The sequence below is a fragment of the Rhineura floridana genome, chromosome 1, assembly GCF_030035675.1.
Source record: "Rhineura floridana isolate rRhiFlo1 chromosome 1, rRhiFlo1.hap2, whole genome shotgun sequence".
Taxonomy (NCBI): Eukaryota; Metazoa; Chordata; class Lepidosauria; order Squamata; family Rhineuridae; genus Rhineura; species Rhineura floridana.
Genome location: NC_084480.1, coordinates 60,539,700 through 60,559,261, shown reverse-complemented (window position 1 = coordinate 60,559,261; position 19,562 = coordinate 60,539,700).

Genomic DNA, 19,562 nt, shown 5'->3' with positions numbered 1-19,562 from the left:
AGCCCTGAGCTGTTATGAGCCAATTTTGGGGAAGGGTAGGTTGGTTCAGTTCATAACTGCTTGAGATTTTTGAAACTGAGGGAATTTGTATTCTGAACTCCATAAGTCTGAAATGTATCACCACCACTGAGTTTGCTCTAATCATATTGGCCTGCAATCTCAACATCAGTTGGATGCCTCCTACATCTCAGATACATATAGATCTCAGTGCTCCTATGAGATGTTTAAAAAATAAACAACAGAAGGAAGGGGGGAAAAGAGTGTATGAATCTACACTTCAGATGTACCAAAACCAATTGGATTTAAATTGAATCAAAGCCAATACCATCCTATTGGTTTCAACAGGATAAAATTATTTCAAGTTTAATGGATCCAAGAATGCTGTTGGGCTAATTTCATACATTATATTAATCATGTGGTAATTCCAGTTATCAGTGCTAAACTATATGTGTGAAAGTGCTCACTTAATTTACCATAACGTGAATTACAGCAGATCACTGCACCTTACAACACCAGGAAAATCATTTGAAATGGGAGAAAAGCTGAAAATTGGAAGGTAATAGATTTAGTTTCAGGTGGTGGTAACTTGCAATCTTACTCCATGGGGACATATTTAAAGGAATACTTCAAGTTATTATGAAAATTATTTTAGATTGTGTTTTATTGTTGATATATTTTAACTGTTTGGGGTTATATCTTGTTTTTCCTGTTTGTAACCCACCCTGGAATTATGGAATTGATGAGGGGAGGAATATCAGTGAAATAAATAAATAAATAAATAAATAAATAAATACTTAGTGGAAAAGTCATCTCACAGTCACTTTTCTAAAAGTAGCATGCAATTTCTTTACCTACATGTATGTGTCTTGCCTTTCCTCCAAGAAAAATCAAGGTAGAATACATAGTTTTCCCCTTTTGATATTCATATTCATATTATAATTATGTCCCCACCTCTTTCTTCCATCATGGAATTCAAGGTGTCATGTACAGAGTTTCCAAGCAATCTCCCATCTAGGCACTGACCAGACCCAGACTTGCATAGTTTCAGCAAGGTGGCTGCATCATGAGACCTCAACCATGAGTTGGGTTGAGCTGCAAAGACAGTGACTGCTGCAAGACCACTTAGTGTGAGCTTCATGGCTGATTGAGGATTTGAACCTAGGTCTTCCAAATCGCAGTCATATGTCCAACACCATAATGAACTGACACTCAACATTCTACACTTCTGTAGTGCTGTTACAACACAGTAGTTTCCTCATACAACCAATCCTGAAGTTTTCACAAGGGACATCCTATTGCCATGTCCAACACTCTGCATTAAACAATAGGAAACTTATTTTACATACTGCATAAAGGTTTTGTTTGGAGTGGTGGTGGGATGGTATTGCTGAAATGTTAGACATTGCCATTTGCTTGGGGTTTGTCGAGAAAGAAATGCCCTCAATAATGCTTTCTCACACCCAAGTCACAGAATCCCCAAGGTATTTCAGTGCTGGAAATACACAGCCAGATAGTTTTATTTCCAAAGGGCATGGGGCACATGCACTGTGTGACCCAGTTGCAGTGCATTGCACCTAATGGGAAGTAGCTCAGAGTTCTGGCACCATCCAGTGTTGATCACAGTATTATAAGCAGTCAGATGCATAATTTACAAGGCTTAATGAATATTCCAATTCATGACAGCCAACTGGCTCCATAGGTCACACCACCCAGTCTCATATAAATAAAGAATGAGATACTGGAAAGCATACCAGCTGAACCCAACTGAGTGCCAAAACATGCATATTAATGAGGCACAATAAAAGATATACTTGACTCAGGATGTAGTGCTTGTATTGTTTTCAGCTGGAGGGACAGAGAGGGAGAAAAAGATTTGCAGTGTACACTGAAATGTAGTCACACAGAATAAGAAAAATAAACAAGAAACTCACCACAAAGTATAAAATCAAGGTTTATTTGTGACATTCTCACTCCAGGTCTCATCAGGTTGATAACCTCTTCAATCATTCTCCATCACAATACTGAAACCTTCTGGAAAAATCGCCACCCTCTGCTCCCATATTCCTTTGCAAGCCCCCACTTGGTAACTAAGGAGAGGAAGTGGCTCAACAGCGCTGTTCTTTTATGTGTGCTGTTTAGACCTTGGAACAGGATGAATGGTAGTTTAGATGAATGCATTTGTGCCATTTTTCTTGGCCCCAAGACTATGTTTCCTCACTACCATGACATCTGAACAGAAGGAGAAAACATCCCCCTTTTGTGGCAGGCTAATTTAATTTGTACCTTCCACCTAGGGGTAAATATGTTTGTCTGTCTGTCTAAGCCCTCTTTGCCTACTCTCTTTTCTCACGGGAAACCCTGTCCGGTTGAAGGCAGGATATTGCTTAGCTCTCCAACTTTTATTTTAAAGTAATTTAATTTTAAGCAGACTTACACCCACTTCGATGTGAAGCAACTCTAGAAGGTCTCTTGGGATAAACCTTAATGACTTTTGCATGTCTTTTATGCCATAGACCTCAAGGGCTTTGTTGTTTAAAAGGTGTTTGTTGAAATAAATAGTTTAAAACAAGGTCCCTTTGGAAATATCATGAGTATAAGATGTGTGTTTCTCCCACCCCACATCCCAACAAACTCCCAGAGCTTTGCATATTGATCACCCAGCATTAGAAACCATTGACCTTTGCTCTTAGTTTATCTGGTGCATTATTTGTGTTTTGACCTTGTTTTGTCTGAAAATTTAAGTCAGGAATGTTAAAACCCACACTCAGTATATTTGTTTACTGCAAAAATATTGAGGTGAATTGTGAAACTGACAATTCCAAATTCCCAAGACTTTCTGAATTTGATAGCATTTTTAGAATCAGCAAATAAAGTAATGCTTAGAGCATTGTTTGCCATAGTGCAGAACAGTTCCTCTAAATTAACTGAGAATTAGACTGAGTAAGAAAATGAATCTTAAATCCACATTACATGGGGGTTCTAACACATTTTCTTTATGCTAACACCACTCCACAAGTGTTCCACAAGAAAGCACTTTAACACCAGGCATTTACATTTTAATTGAAAATGAAATCCACAGATATGGAAGCCTATACCAATAGTGGGAAACTGGATCCATGGGGCAGGCTGGATACTGAACTCCCTCAACCCCTGCAGACCACTTTGACAAATGGGTGGAGTCTCCCATCTGTCAATCCCCTGGTTGTTACCATGACATCAGATGATAGAACTTCAAAGGGAAGAATTGGAAGCACACTCTAAGCGGGCTCCTGATAGTTCCTTTCTTCCCTTGCAAGAGGGTGGCTTGATTTCAAGCTCTACACATATTAAGTAAGCTACTGCACAGCATTTTTTATTTTTTCAAAATACAGTTTGGTGCTATTGTTTTGTTATTTCATAAAGTGTCCTCTTTTTTAAAAAAAAATCAGACATCACCCTTCTAATCTCACTGACTACTGCTCTATTCTTATATGGGGCTGATCTCTGCTTATTTTTATGGGCATATCATTTTGTTTTTAACAAAACCTGGCAGCCCCGCACTCAGGAGGATATGGAGTGTTTGAGGGTTGTTTGCTTGTTTGCCTATTTCAGGGCACTTTAAGAACTGGGCTTAGGGGCCTCTGTAAAAGACTCAAAATAGTACAGGGGGGGAGGGAACAGGATTTGATAAAGGCTGTGGAAGTAGGAGTAGCATTGGCAGCCTTCCCTCCCGAGAATTTGGAGTGTTCAAGGATTATTTGTGTTTTTCCCCCTACAAAAGTCATTACAAGGTTTCAGTCTCAGAGAAACTAAAGTGTTCGGTTATTATTCCCAATTTATTGATGGAAAGAACACAGCCAGTGTGCTGTATTGGTTAGTATGTTGGACTAGGACCTGGGAGACCAGGGTTCAAATCCTGACTCAGCCATGAAGCTTGCTGGGTGACCATAGGCCATTCACAGTCTCTCAGCCTAACCTGCCTCACAGGGTTGTAGTGAGGATAAAATGGAGAGGGAGGAGAACTATGCACACCACCTTGAACTCCATGGAGGAAAGTTGGGATATAAATGTAATAAGAGAATAAATAAGCAAGGATTAAGGGCAGGGAGAAGGCTCTGAATGTTTCATGCTTGTTGCCCCCTAATGGTCAAATGCTGGATTAGTTTGCCTAGACTGGACAGATATACAGATAAAATGAGAGTGCTGAGCATGTTCCAAAGTACTCTGCCTCCACCTTCACACCCAAACTGTTAGATATACCAGCCAATTAGTTACCGACTAAAGCTCCTCCATCTTCTCACAGTTGCCTCTTTTGTTTGCTATTACTGTCTCCTCCTCCTTCTCTGGTTCTACCTTGTCTGGAAAAAAGATGCCTCCAAGTCCTCCAGAGGAGTAGGAAGAGAAAGCAGTGATTTGAGCAACACTGACAAGTCTCAGTCAACATTTGACATGGTGCTGGAATGATTGTTCACGTCTGAAGACAGGAGAAGAGTACAGGAGAAGAGTACAGGAGAACAATATGCTCTCATTTTAGCCTGTCTTCCTTCTTAGAAAATTAAAACGGAAAACTCTCATGGGATTCAGGTTCTTTTTTCCAAGATATGTGCCAGGCCACCATCTCTTTTGGACTCAGACCAAAATAACACCGAGTTTGTTGTTTTACATTTTAGGTGTTCCTTCCTGCTTTACAATTACACAGGAATATAGGAATTGGCCTTATACTGGAGATGCTGGGGATTGAACCTGGGACCTTCTGCAGGTCAGCTGTGACTGAGTCCAGATTATCAGCAGAGTACAATTCACAACTCAATTGTTCTTGAGTTGGGGTTGAATCACATGATCCTGCCAATGGGTGGCTTCCCCTGGAAAACACTCAGCAGTATGTGTTGAAGAGGCCATTATGCTGCTATCATCTATGTACACATGGACTTGTAGCACACCACTGTTGTGCCCAATTTTTATACCTGGTTTCACTTGTGTGCTGAAAGCAAAAGCAGGAAGAGCTTAGCCCATGCTGACATCCAACTTCCTCAATGTGTACTGTTGCAGTTGGGACTTGGTGAAAGTTGAGTGTTTTCCAGAAGGTTTAGTGTTTTCCAGTGGCCCTGTGTGCTTGCAGGATCAAGTGATGTGGCCCTCATACTGAAAGAAAAAAAAATGTGGACTGCTGCTGGACCATTCCCAGATAGCAGCACAGAAACACAGCAAGCTGCCTTATACCGAGTAGGGCCAATGGCCCATCTAACGCAGAATTGTGGACAGTGACTGGCAGGGGCTGTCCGGGTTTTCAGACATGAGTCTTTCCCATCCCTGCCTGGAGATATCAAGGTCTGGACTTGGGACTTTTTATATGCAAAACATGTGCTTGATCACTGAGCCATGACCCTTCCTCACAGTGGCTCAAATTCCCAATCACAGCAATCTTAACTCTGAAATTCCACTGCCTTTAATGGGATTGCCCTAAATATCTTTAGGACTAAGTATATAGGGCAATCCCACCTACAGTACAGCTAACTAAGGTTCTTCCATAGGTGACTGGTAGAGCAAGGTGCCCTGGGTCTGTGCATGGTTTCATCTGTCGCTGCCAATAATAAGAGCTCCATATGTATGTTGGTCTGTGGAGTGCAAGCCTAAATGTATATGTAAATCATCAACAGAAGTTTCCTCCCTGAAATATTTGGTCTGGGTATCTTTCAAGTGACTCGTTCATACAACAAATGTAAATCTGTCTTGATACAGTCAGAAATTTCGATAGACATATGGGATGGGGGCTTTTAGATCAATCACAGCAATCTTAATGATTAATCATGACAACATTATTGTTTTGCTGGGAAATTATGTGATCATTTTTCTCTTCATGTATGTTGTAAATGAGCCATAACATTTGCACAGAGGGAATACTCTCAGATCCAGATGTGTTGTTTAAGAGACTATATTATATATCAATGCCAATGAAATATCCTTTGCTAGTGCTACTTTGCTGTCTGCAGTCAAAGCACAAGAGCCTGTTATTGACTGCACAGACACATGAAACCTCAAGTGATGCAGAACTGTTTCTCTTGTGAAATGGAGTGAAGGCATCACCATTGGATTATGGCATTGTGGTGTGTAGCTACAAAACTACATGGGTGAGCATCACTCCTTTCCTCCCTCTTATTCCTACTGCCTTCTCAAGTAAATCTAACACACCCCATAAGAGAGTTTGTTTTGAATGGACATGATGTCTTCATCTTCTAGGTATTAAACCTACTGGGCAAAACCCAAGGAGGCACAAGCCACCTGCATATGGACACAGTCACCTGTGAGCAAAGGATTTGACACAGAACCCAACAGAGCCCTACCTCACTCACCCTCATCATGCCCGCATGCTTGTGCACTTATTACAGAATACTGGACAATTAGCATGCACAAGTGCATTGCCTCCCATATTCACACCTAGCACTTCCTGTTGCAGGGATGGGAAGGCTGTGGCCCTCCAGATATTGTTGGACTCCAACTCTCATCATCTCTGATCACAGGTGATGCTGCCTGGGGCAGATGGGAGTCCCTGCCCTATTGAGTAACAGTAGCTAGTATGCAGATGCAAGGAAGGGCTGGATGGTGTTATGGGAGCTACAATGAAACTCCCCATCCTAGTAGTGGCTCAGTGCACTGTGGAGGATGTGCACTCCATCATGGAAGGGAGCAGAGAGAGAGATGGATTGCACGATTAGATTTGTTCACAGTGTTAGAATGTCAAAAGTTCTGTCTTTGCACTAGTCTCCCTGAAGCTAATCTGACTTCTTCGGAATAAGCTTTAAAGATTGTGCTCCGCTGCCAGGCGCTCAGCAAACAGTGTCAGTACTGTAGTGTAAATAGATGCCAGAGGCATTCATTTTAAAATGGCAGCCCCAATCAGCAAGTGGAATGGGGGAACTATAAGGGAAGCAAGAACATTTAAAGCTGCAGGAGGGGCACAAGGGAGTGTGCCTTGAAATATTCTGCACTTGTGAGGCTCTTGTGAGGAGATTGCTTTAAACAAATATCCTCAAGTTCTAAAGTATTTGCTTTAAGGGCAAAAATCCACCTCTTAAGCCATTACCTTTTGACAACAGTTCATGCCTTTTATGAGTAGGATCCTTAAGTGTTTGCTTTGCTCTTAGGTAAATGAAATGACCGTCCTTGTGGTCACAAGATGCAGGGACATGAGCAGATGGCTATCTGTATGTCTCTTTTTTTTTAAGGGGGTATTTCTAACACCCTGGCTTTACCATATAAATCAAAGCTATCCACCAGTCCATTACAATCTAAACTCTTAGAGCCTTTATGGACAAAGGGCTTAGTTGTTTAGACAGCAGCAACATCTGCTTACACTCAGCCCCCTTGTCACAGAGTGGCTGGTTAAAAGCTCAGCATCTCTCTTCTGCTCATTTCATGGTATATTATGTTTCATGTGGGAATATCTGATCTCTGAGGTTTGACCAGTACTTTAATCTGGTGGACTGTAAAGACTTTGCTGCTTGTACTAAGAATCAGATCATCACCTCCATAACAGTCAAGGGACTGTAACCAGGCTCATTTGCTGGACAGTTGAAACATTTCCTTTGGTCTCCAGACACCTTTTTGAAAAGTATTAGCTTTCTTGTGTTGCTCTGAAGCTTTCAGCCGCTATGTAAACATTTCTCCAGTTCCATTGGGGGGGGGAAGCAGAGTGTTTGCTTTGGAGTTTCTCTAATATTGCGTGCACACAACAAAACATGTTAATTCCATTCAGACCACAACAATAGAAAAAGTCCAGAATCACCATCCCTCTGATATGTTCATAGTACAATAAAGTGCTCTATATGTCAACATGATGTGGGTTCTTTCACACATAACTTCAGAAAAGAAGCAGTTTTTCTAGTTTTAAATGTTATCCAGATGCACTTTCATTCTCTTACCTATCCTGGCCTAGCTGTTTATGTAATTATTGCCATGGTTCTGTTGCCAAAGCACCTCCATTTTGTCTCAAAGCTTCCAATTTGGCCTTTCCATAGCTGTCATTCTGGCAAAGGCTAAAACAAAGGTGAACTGGCTTTTTTTCATCTTCAGGGCCACATTCCTTCATGATCAACCTTCTGGGGGCCACATGCCAGGGACAAAAGCGGTCAAAACCAGAAGCAAAGTTGGGTGGTGCCACAGATGTGACTTTTACCTTTGTACAGTAAGCTACATTCCAACTTCATAAAAGTCAGCGGTTTTCGCATTCATGCAAACACGTGCGAGCACACACACATCGAATCTCTCCATGGTCCATCCAGGCCAGCAAGAGGCGTCCCCACAATCATGTTCCTACCAGGCAAAATCACTCAAAGAGGACACAGAGCACAACTGGTGAATGAGGGGTGTGGCTTGACAGAGATTCTCAGGGGCCAGATAGAGATGCCTGAAGGGCCACATTTGACCGCTGGGCCAGAGGTTCTTCACACCTAGGCTAAAAGCTCAAGGCAATGGTGTCTGGTTGTCAAGAACTACACCCACACTAAAGATCCCTCCTTTGGAATGGAGATGAGATTGGCTGACCACTTGAATGCCCAGAGCAATGGTGTTTCTGGGCATGCTAAGTCAATCACCCCCACAACCAAATGCAATCAAGATGGCACCATCCCACTTACTGACATTACGAAGAGCCTCATACACCTTTGTAACCATTCAGTTTAGTACCGATCTATTGCCAGCTGCCCCTTTCAGAAACCATTTTTGGCACCTTTTGTTTTCCCATGAAACTTCCTTTGCAGTAGACACCCTTCTCTTGGGTGTCTCCCCAAAACAGAATTGCACTTGGGTCCCTAGGCTTACAGTGTTTTTTTGAAAGCAATATTGTCAGCCACCTTTGCCTGACTTGCTCTTGGAACTCCAGGCCTGGTGCTTCTTCTGGCACCCAGCCACCACCTCCCATTCTCGCCTGGTGGATGCCCTACTGCAGCCCAGGAATGTCTGAGCTCCCTTTTTCTGGATCTAGTCTAAGCACTCACCCCCTCTGTCTCAGCAGATTAAGAGGCCACAAGCCCTCTTTCTTCCCTCCTTACTTCTTGTCATTTAGCTCATAGCCCTTCTCTCTCCCTTGTGTTGTCTTTTCTCTCAGTCTGTCTCAGTGCAGTCATGTAGCCACTCTTGGCTTGCTGTTCATTTGCTCTCTGTTCCACTCCTTTTTCCTCTTTTGGGATAGTCTTCAGCCTGATACCCTCTACTGTACCTTGTGTTCAGGAGGGAGGATTTCATTCACCCTTCCTTTAATAAACTCGCAAGTCCTGGAGTCTTAATCTTGTCTCTCCTGCCTGGAAAGTTTATGGGGACAGTCCACTATTGTGACCAAAGGGCTCAAGTTGCACACAATGGCTCTTGTTATTTTGGTTAAGATGCTAGTTTTCTCTACTAGCTCTTCCAGATAGATAGCTGTCTATCCTTCAGTGGGAACAGAGCCTGAGGCTGCTGAGATAGCAGGTTTTCCTAAGCACCAGACTAATTCCCCATTTTTCTATTGTACTTGAAGGAGGACAGATCAGGTTCAGACACATGCATGCACCAGATATGTATGATAACATTTATTTATGAAAAGCCTTGTATTCAAATTGTACCATGGTAGCAAATGTGGATTATATGAGAGTCCTGTACAGCAGATGTGTCAGCAGTCTATATGCGACTTATCTTTGAAGCTTCATGCCAACTTAATAGCAGAACATCGTTATGTACCCTTCACTGTTACTAGATACTACGACTGTATAAGCACAACACACAATATGTGAGCAAGCTCTTGCCTGTTACAGAATGGCCCCACCATTGCAAAAAAAAAAGGCGGATTGGGAGAAAATTTCTAGGAAGTAATATATATGAGGAGGAAGTCTAATGAAATCCTTTTTTTTTTTTAGGAAGAAAGATGTTTTTGGCAAGAGGAGTTGATTTATCACTACTTCTACCACCACATCAAAATAAGATATTAGTTTTCTGTCATTTATTTGTCAAATAGACTAATACTGTCTGAAATGTATATATAGAGAGATTGATGGACTCAGAGATATTGGCACATAGATATTTATGGTTATCGACACAGCTTAACTCTTTTCCAAAGTTTTTTTTAAACCAATATTGGCATTCTATTTTGCACATTGACACTCAACGTGATATGCTGTAGGTGGCTTTGATAGTTTCAAGGCTCTGGATTGGCTTTTGCTGTCCCCTTGTGCCAATATCTGTTATACAGCTTCCCTGATCCAAATACCTTTGGTAGTTATGGCTGCAGTCTTATACATGCTTATCTGGCGGTAGGTCCCATTGAACTCAGTGGGACTTACTTTTGAGTAGGCATGCATATGGCATAGGACTGTGCTGTGTGAGACCTTTTTTTTTCCAAAGAGGAAAGGCTGCTGGTGGGCATGCCATTCAGTTCCACTCTAACCCACCCTAAAGCCTATTAAAAGATCTTGAATTTAATTACAAAACTATCTTTTCAACAGAGGGGAATGCCAAAAGCAGTTTGGGGTTTCTAGGGGCTGCCTTCTAAAAAGATAGCTTAGACTGCCATCCTACATAAACTTACCTGGGAGAAAGTGTCATTGAACACAATGGGACTTGCCTCTGAGTAGATGTATCAGCTTGCACTGTTAGAAAAGGGAGCAGGTACTCTAGAGGAATGCCTGTGCACACCCAGGATTTCATGCCTGAAAAGCGGAAACCTTAAATACATTTAGAAAGAAGTTTCATTGAAACCAAAAGTATTTACTTTAAAGTAAATGTGCTCTCTGCTATGGTGTAAAGCCATCTGAGGGCCTCTCCAGACCGTTTGATTTTTTGGGCATATTTTGCAACCTGTCATTGATGCAATCAAAGAGCATTAGTGGTGGATTTATACTGTACTATCCACACAGCATTCCCCTGTATTATTTGTTCTGCGATGCTTCCCCAATGTTATCACATTATTTCAGGACAAAAGAACAACAACAGCGGGACATTTGCAGTATAACAAGTTACAGGATTTCAGCAGGAAGTTAGGGGATATGCACTGACTGGAAATGAAGCAGTATGTCCACTCCAAATCCTTTGCAAGCGCAGTGTTGCAAGCAGGATTGTGTGTAACTGTCCTGATACCATTATGAGCACAAATAATCATGAATGCATAATATAAAGGTTGTCTGTAGGGACCCTATAACTCTAGACTCTAGAGCCATTCACTTATAAAAGAGGGGCAAACCTGGGTATGGCATTTGAAACGAACTTTTCAAAAGTGTTATACAGTCCTGCATAGTAGCAGCATGAGGCATAGCACATCCTTTCTATCAGGCAAATACAGATCAGATACTGGAAAAAGTTGCCTTAGGAAACAAACTGTGAAGCTAGTCTTGCCTCATCAATCTCTACATGCCACTGGGATGAATGAATGGCATTGTGGCATTGTTGAGACACTAGTGGTAAACATAATGCATGGCAGCAAGAGGACAGAACTGGAAACAAAGGACCAGATTCATGCAGTGCACAATGGTCAATGATTCATTTGAAGAACATTAAGGATTTATCAGTAAAGTATTTGAGTTTTGTATTAGTTTTTATCGAAAGAGAGCTAATGTCCAAAAACGGCTGAATAACTATGTCTTGGATGGGTGAACCGTACAATTTGCAGATCTCAATATGCAGATAATGTTCATGTCTGGACTTTCAAGCCTAAAGATATTTCTTTTTCTGAGTTGAAAGATTTATGTCTGTTGGGCACTATGGAAGGGTTATGATAAGGGAGAGGAGGATCTTACAAATGGCAAAGCCATCGCTGCTGAATAATGAGATCAGGGTCAATTGATGGAATAGCCTGTATGCAAGAGGCAGGTGACTAGTGAATTAGTTTTCATGGAGGACTAGGAACAAAATATTGGTTTCTGAAGGAAATAATAACAAGGAAAAAGGCTGGTCTTTTTACAAGGTAATATCAAGATAAGATCTAAACAAGTAACAAGTGAAAAATAACTAGATAAATGTAACTTTGGGGATTGCTATTAATTCTAGCTACATTTCCTCTCAGGTACTATAGCAGACTTTGAGTCAATATTGTGCCTGCGTATGGAGGAGGGGGATATGTATATTTCAGCAGAATTTGTTCATTATTAGTGTGCAATCTTAAACATACTTACTCAGAAGTAAGAACCACTGAATTATATGGGCGTGAAATTTACTAGGCCAAAGTGAGCAAATGAACTACCAAAGGTCCAGCATGTTAAGTGGGTTCACAGACAGGGAAGGATCTAGCCAGCTTACTTGAAATGACAAGCTGCAGCACCTATCAGTAAGTGGACTGACTTACGTTAAAGCATCCTGATCTGATATTTCATGTGGCAAGCTTGCTGGGGCATTTTCCTTATTCAAATGTCTGTGCAGGCATTGAAAGGATCATCGTGAGAAATCTAAACTCTCCTTTAGGGAAAGATAGGGCTGGTTTTCACACATAATACTAAACCAAGGTTTGTTTAGTCAGAGTTTGGTTTCTCTGAACATCTGAACCCAGTTAAGCAGACTAACTATGGTTTATTTTCTAGCATCAAACAATGATGTAGAACCAAGGATTGTTGTTGGCTTACAAGGTGTGGCTTGATTTAATGATGGCTTGGCGTTATATTTGAACAGTCTTGCTTAGCCATGGTTTCTTTGGCCATCCTATCTCAGGTACTTGCCAAGCTGCAGAGGCATGAGGCAAGAGAGGATGGAAAATGAAACAATTCACAGGGCTAAATGACTCTCATTGGTGCTTTTCCTGAAGAAGCCCTCACTCCTAAATCTGCCTAGTCACAGGCTCTTTTCTCCACCCAACTCCTCATAATTTTTAATTATGTTTTATTGTGTATTGTATTTACATCCGCTTGTATTTTAACCTGTTTTATTATGCTGTACACCGCCCTGGGAGCTTATTGCTATAGGGCGGTCTAAAAATGTAATAAAATAATAATAAATAATAATAATAATAATAGCACTCCTCCGGGTGCCTACTCCAAGGGAAGCTCGGAGGGTGGCAACAAGGGAGAGGGCCTTCTCAGTGGTTGCCCCCAAATTATGGAATGATCTCCCTGATGAGGTGCGCCTGGTGCCAACACTGTTATCTTTTCGGCGCCAGGTCAAGACTTTTCTCCCAGGCATTTTAGCATGTGTTTTAAATTGTTTTTATATTGTTTAAAATGTTTTTAATTGCTGTAAACCGACCAGAGAGCTTTGGCTATGGGGCGGTATACAAGTGCAATAAATAAATAAATAGCAAGCCCTCCGTCACAAGCCAGTTAAAGTGACCATTCTGCTATCTCACTAACATCTATGCATGGCTATGTGTCAAAGTATTAATTGCCTGATACCTGCCTACCCTGATTGTTAAACCTACATACAGTAAAAGAATCAACTCTTCACAGGAATGAAGAACACTGACCTTTCACACCATACACTATTTATTTATTTATTTATAGGAAGGATATGCTGGCAGGAGACTTGCAAAGAAAAAAGTCTATTGCTCTGATGGGGTGGTAGGAAAGGATTAGGGAGTTCTGTTATGGAGAACATGACAGGCATGTCTGTGATGGGTAGAAAGGAGGAAAGCTGGTTTGACATACTGAGAGCTTTCCAAAGTCTCCTGGCATCAAAAGCTTTCTGGCACCATAGTCTCTACAATGTAGCTATAGTCAGGAGAGGACCCCAGTTCATCATAGAGACTATGTCTGTGTCCAGTTCCCATCAGCCTCAGCCAGCATAGCCAATGGCCAGGGATGAGGGGCGCTGTTGTTCACCAAAAGCTGGAGGGCCACAGGTTCCCCACCCATGAACTATACCGACTTCAATAGCTGGAAATCAACTGAAGCTGTTTCACTGATCTAATTATTTTATTTTTGTTTTGGTTTAGATTGTATTGGATCATAAGAGGAAGCATAGCATTAGTTCAGGTTTTGGATCAGGCTCTCTGTATGTGTCATAATGTTTTCCTCTCAGTTTTGTTTTATACTTCAAGTGTTTAGATTCTGCATTACTTTCTTTTATGTGGCATATATGTACAAAGGTTTACATTTTCATTAAACTAGTCATGACACTTTGTTCACAGGCAAGGCAGTGAAAACATGCCATAAAATGTGGTGAGAAAGTGATAATTGTGGAAGTAAATCAACATTAAAAATATCATGCACACATTTTAATGTTGACATATGGCTTTTCACTTTCTTTTTGAATTGACAGTATTGTTTGTTTTGTGCATAGTAAATATTGTATATAGCACAAATCACCATGAAATTACTGTGTAGTCAGTTGATCATTTAATTATCACGTAGGTACATAATAACTCCATGGCTATTTAAACCCTTTTGATTGCTTTAATTATGCTCTGAGTTAATTGTTCCCATCCACCGACATGGATGTATGTCAAATAGTTTGGTAAACAAGAGATTTTTTCCCCTCTTTTACAAAAATTGAGCATGAATGAAATGGGGGTTTGGAAAACCGGGAAAAATAATCTCAGTTTTAATTATAGCATTTGGCACCTGATTACTATAATCTGTTTCACCTAAAGTATCATAATGTTGTTATGTATTTCTAAGTGAAGTTGTCATGCATTGTAATTTGTCACTGATATGTGCATAACAATACAGAGGATAATTTCATTTGCAAATATGCAAATAATAATTCAGTTATAAAGTGGGTCAAGTATAGAGCTATCCCGGAAGGTGGGTTCATAAAACAAATTTCAGCACTGCAGTCCCCACAGTCAGCCACTTTTGCCTGTGGATTTTCATATATTTTTAAGTTGCCTTGACCATGAAAAGAAGATCTGGGAACAACATCATTTCAAGGCAGCTTTAGGGCCCTTCTACACCTCATATCATGACTGGTCAATCTACCATCCAAAGTCCTTGCTCTCTAAGGCTGCAATCCAATACACACTTACCTGGAAGTAAGTCCCATTGAACCTAATGGAGCTTATTTCTGAGTAGACACATATTGCATTGCAGCCTAAATCACACTTTCAGTACTAATTTGGTCCCAACCTCAAGTACTTAAATAGGCTTATCTAGTGATGTAGTGGTAAATTTTGAAGTGCATGAGCTCATCATGACAGTCCCCATAGCCATGCCTCCAAGAAGACTCCAACACGGTTGCTGTTGTATTGATCCATTGCTACAGACACACACACACACACACAAAAGCAGCAGTACCTGGCATAAAACCCAATTTATTAAGATCAGGAAGGCTGCAATCCTATGCATAGTTTCCTGGGAGTAAGCACCATTGAGCTCAGTAGTGCTTATTTCTGACCACATAGGTTCATAGGCTTGTAAAACACATTGAGCTTTAACCAAAGAAATATTCAGCCAGCTGAAATACAATATTCAGCTGTCAATTAGGAATCAAAACAATCTTGCAAAGAAGTGTTAGCATTTGTACTGCTAGCATGAAGTAGAAACTGCATCAAAGAAAAGGAAAGAAGTTTCTATCCTCTGCTTGATTATTTTCTTCATTCTCTCCTTAATTGTCGAGCCCCAGGTGACTCAGGGGGGCCTGGATCAGGAGGTGGGGGAGCCCCAGGGCCCCTTCCCTGCACAGAGTGACTCTGGGGGGGAGCTGTTCAAGGGCACACACCCAGCTCTGCAGATGGGAGAGACGTCAGATGTGGAGGATGCTCCTGAAGATCTGGGGGGAGGAGACATGACCAACCATTCTCTGATTCCCACAGGAAATATGCCCACTCACATGGAGACCCCTCCCTTGTCAAGTGCCCCAGGAGAGCCATTGGAGCAAGACCACTCTCTCGTGCCAACTCCACCCCCCCCAGGATTCCTTGTCTGGCCCTTCAAACACTTCCCCGCCAGAAATGTCTCTGCCTCCTTCAATGGAGCCGGCACCTGAGGAGTCTAGACTGTCTGATGAGCAGACGTGTGTGCACCCTCTGTCACCTCGTGCGCGCTGCTGAGAAAAGAGGCTTGGCCAGAGGGAGGTCCCGCGCAGGAGTCAGGGATTACGGGCAAAAACCTTTCCTACTTAAGCCCGTGCCCCCCTGATGAGGGTGCTGCGTCAACTCCCCTTACATGTTGCAGAGTAAGCCTGAGTAGTTTAGTTAGGGATTACAGTGAGCTAGTTAGCTAAATCTATGAGATGCTTTGCCTTCGATGTTACTCTAATAAAACAGGAATTAATTCCAGTCTCGCCTCTCTGTTTCATGATTCTCACTCTGGGCAGGACAGTAATAATCTGTCACAAAACAGTAGTAAAGTTTAAAAGCTTTGTTATCACTCCTTCACTTGCCAGAACAAAGGGATTTGTTATTACACCTGGTGCTCTGACAGGTGACATCATTGTTCCTGCTCCAAAAAAAGTCCCAGAGCTGCACTTCCTTATATTTTCCTCTACTACCCCAGTATGCTTATCCCACTCTCAGCCTAGCACTGAGGAAAGCAGGCCAGTAGCAGGTCATTTGCTTTGTAAGATGCCCTGGAAACCTGCATAAAACTGTACACGGAAGGTCCCTGGGGCAAACCCTTTCTACCTCTGTTGGAAGTGGGGCAAGAGCAGCTCCTGTTTTGTTCTTTTGTTTATGTTCCAGAAGGGAGACAGAGTTAGGGTCCTCCAGATGGATAGTACCTTTACCTGTAATGCTCTGACTTCCTTCCTTCCGTTGTTAGACTGATACGTCTTTAGGGAAGCTTATCTGCTCCTCCTCCTTCCGCCCTTTCCCCTCTTCTCTTCTTTGACTCTCCGAGAGAGAGGAGACACCTTTGTCTCTGCTCTCTCTCTCCTGAGCCATGAGGGCAATTCCCAAGCCTGGGCGTTATGTCTCCAACTTAGTTAGTTAGTTAGAACTAGGTATGCCTTTCTATCTACTATGTATTTCTATAAATAAAGTAGCTTTTCTTATTTTACTAAGCCTTAAGTCTCAGTGATCCTAATGCAGGGTAAAAAGCCTGCTTTCTTAGGTAAACGCTCACACACACTAGCACACATGCATTTCAGACAGCTGTTATTCTCTGCTTAACAAATATACAAATTTATACCACAACAACCTCCACTTATAAGATCTCAGTAATGACAGCACTATGAAAGACCTCTGCCTCAAAAGCTGGAGAGCCACTGCCACTCAGAGCAGACAGTACTAGGCTAAATGGATGAACAGGTGGACCCTGACTAAGGCAGTTTCATATGATTACCATGCCCACCATACCTCTAATCTTGTGAATCAATTTTTTTCCTCTCCACAGAAGCACTGGTAGTTTTGCCGCAAGGTTACGTGTAAGACTGTATTCTTCATCACTACTCTGGCAGACAAATTTATCCTCCGCCACAGATCTGGAGTGAATTCAACTGAGGACAAGCAGACGATCTGGGATGGTAAAGACAAGTTGGCTGGAAATGAATTAGACAAAAGCTCTCAAGTTACTCTAAACATGGTGGGAAGAGATGGACACTCAATGTTGATGGTGTTCAAGCTCCACTCATTATTGGAGCTTTTTAAGGCCCTCCTGGATGCATTACTGTACATGGAATTAAACTGGATTCTGTCATAGCTTAAATTGTGCCTTTTAAATCAACATGACCAGACTGTTGGAAGCTACAGCTATGTAGAATCTACCCTTGGATGGGATTAGTAATCACTATCTTATTGTACTAGCACTCAAGCACCTGCACTTTCCATAGCTTTCCGTATATCTATAAAACCTAGTTTGGGCCAAACATTTCTGGGATTATCTGTCTGCTATCATCTCTGTTCCAGGCATAAGCTTGATATAAGACATGGAGGTGTGTGTCCAGCAAAGTGGATGTGGGAATAGAAATGAGAGATGTGGCAAAAGTGGGACTGAGCTGCAAAGAACATGGATTATGGAATATTCATAATGATGGATTGTGCTGAGATTTGTTTGAATGTGTCCCATAGCCACAGAGTTGATCTGAAACTGCAAACAGTTCTCAGAGAAATGTTTCTCTTCAAATTTTGTAGAACAATTTGGGAATGAGGGCTGCTCAGTGGAACCAAAGCTTCTGTGAGCAAGGAAAATCAAAATATTTGTCCAGAATCACATTGATCTGACTAGTATAAGCAAAAGAAATGGATGGCAGAGCATGTCACCAGCATATGAAAGGAAATGGCTTTTCTGCAGTGATTCTTCCAACATCTATCTGCATCCAAGGCCTCATCCAGACATTCCCCCTTACGTGTTTCCCATTACATGAAGGGAGAGAGCAAGGGAGTACTTGCTACCTTCTGTTCCAAACAGCCTGGCCTCACCACACTCCAAGCTTTGGGAGGAACTGGCTCTGCTTCTGTAGCCTCCTTGCACAATTTAGAGCCATGATCACACAGGGTTCTGAATCATGTGGACATCATCCATAAGTGGATCCAGCTCCTCATTGCAGATGTTTAGCCGTCAAAATATGGAAGTGTCAGGAATGTGATGGAGGGGATAGAGACAATTAGTGCACAATCACTCCCCCCATACACTTTTGATGGGAAACCCCTGAACAGTGCTTAAATCTTTTCAACACTTGTGTGTATTTCTGTAACATAGAAATCCCAATTTTGAATGAAACACAACCTTTTGCTGGATCAATCTCAGGACCATCCATTCCCATATTATAATTTATGCAAACATTTAAAATGTTGGTATGTGTATGAATAAAATTCATGTATGATTTGATTATAAAATGTTTACCAACATATGCATTACACAGCTCCATGTGTCAGGGAGTCAGGATTAGCTGAAATAGGTGGTTTATTAAAATGAGATTTTAAAAAAGAAAACAATAAATAAATATATGGTTAATCTTATCTGGCAATTAGTGTTCCAAAAATTTATGAAAAGGGTCCACTGTGAAAGGGCCATGTAATATATGAAACATCCCACAGGCATGTGGGATGAATGTTGGAACTGCTTTTTAATATGTTTTTAAACCTTTTATTTTTTTAAAAAAAAGATTTTTAAAGCTTTAAAAATTTTTTTTCTAAATTTTTTAAAATATATTTTACAGTCTGTTTTTATGATGTTTTAAAGTGTTAGTGCTTTTTTTGCCATCCTGGGCTCCTGCTGGGAGGAAGGGGGGATATAAATCAAATAAATAAATAAATAATCAGAATATCTGTACATTTTGTAAGAAACTAGTCCAACTTCCTAGTCTGATGTACACTCCCACATCCTTGTTCCAATCTCTCCAAGTCTAATTAGGAGTTTTCCATCAGATAAATTATACAGCAATGAGAGTGGCTGCATACTATAGCCAGCATGGATTTTTCACATTCTTCAATGTTAATTTGAAAATATCTCCCATGCCATTCTGATGCTTCCCATAAGCTCATTTCAGAACAAACTCTTACAAAACCTATAGTCTTAAACTCAGTAACGCTTGCTTAACAGCCCTCTAAATTTTCATGGTGATACACAAAACAGAGAGAATCAAGAGTTCAAGTTCAAAGTCTAAAACAAGAGGGGAAAAATCCAGACCCCGTTGGACTTCTTTCTGTCAGTGGTCTCATAATTTGTTGAAATTAATTAAAAATCAGCCATGTTCACAGAGCACCTGTACTCCTATTACTGACCATATCCCATACTCTGACTTTCATCTTTTCAGTTTAA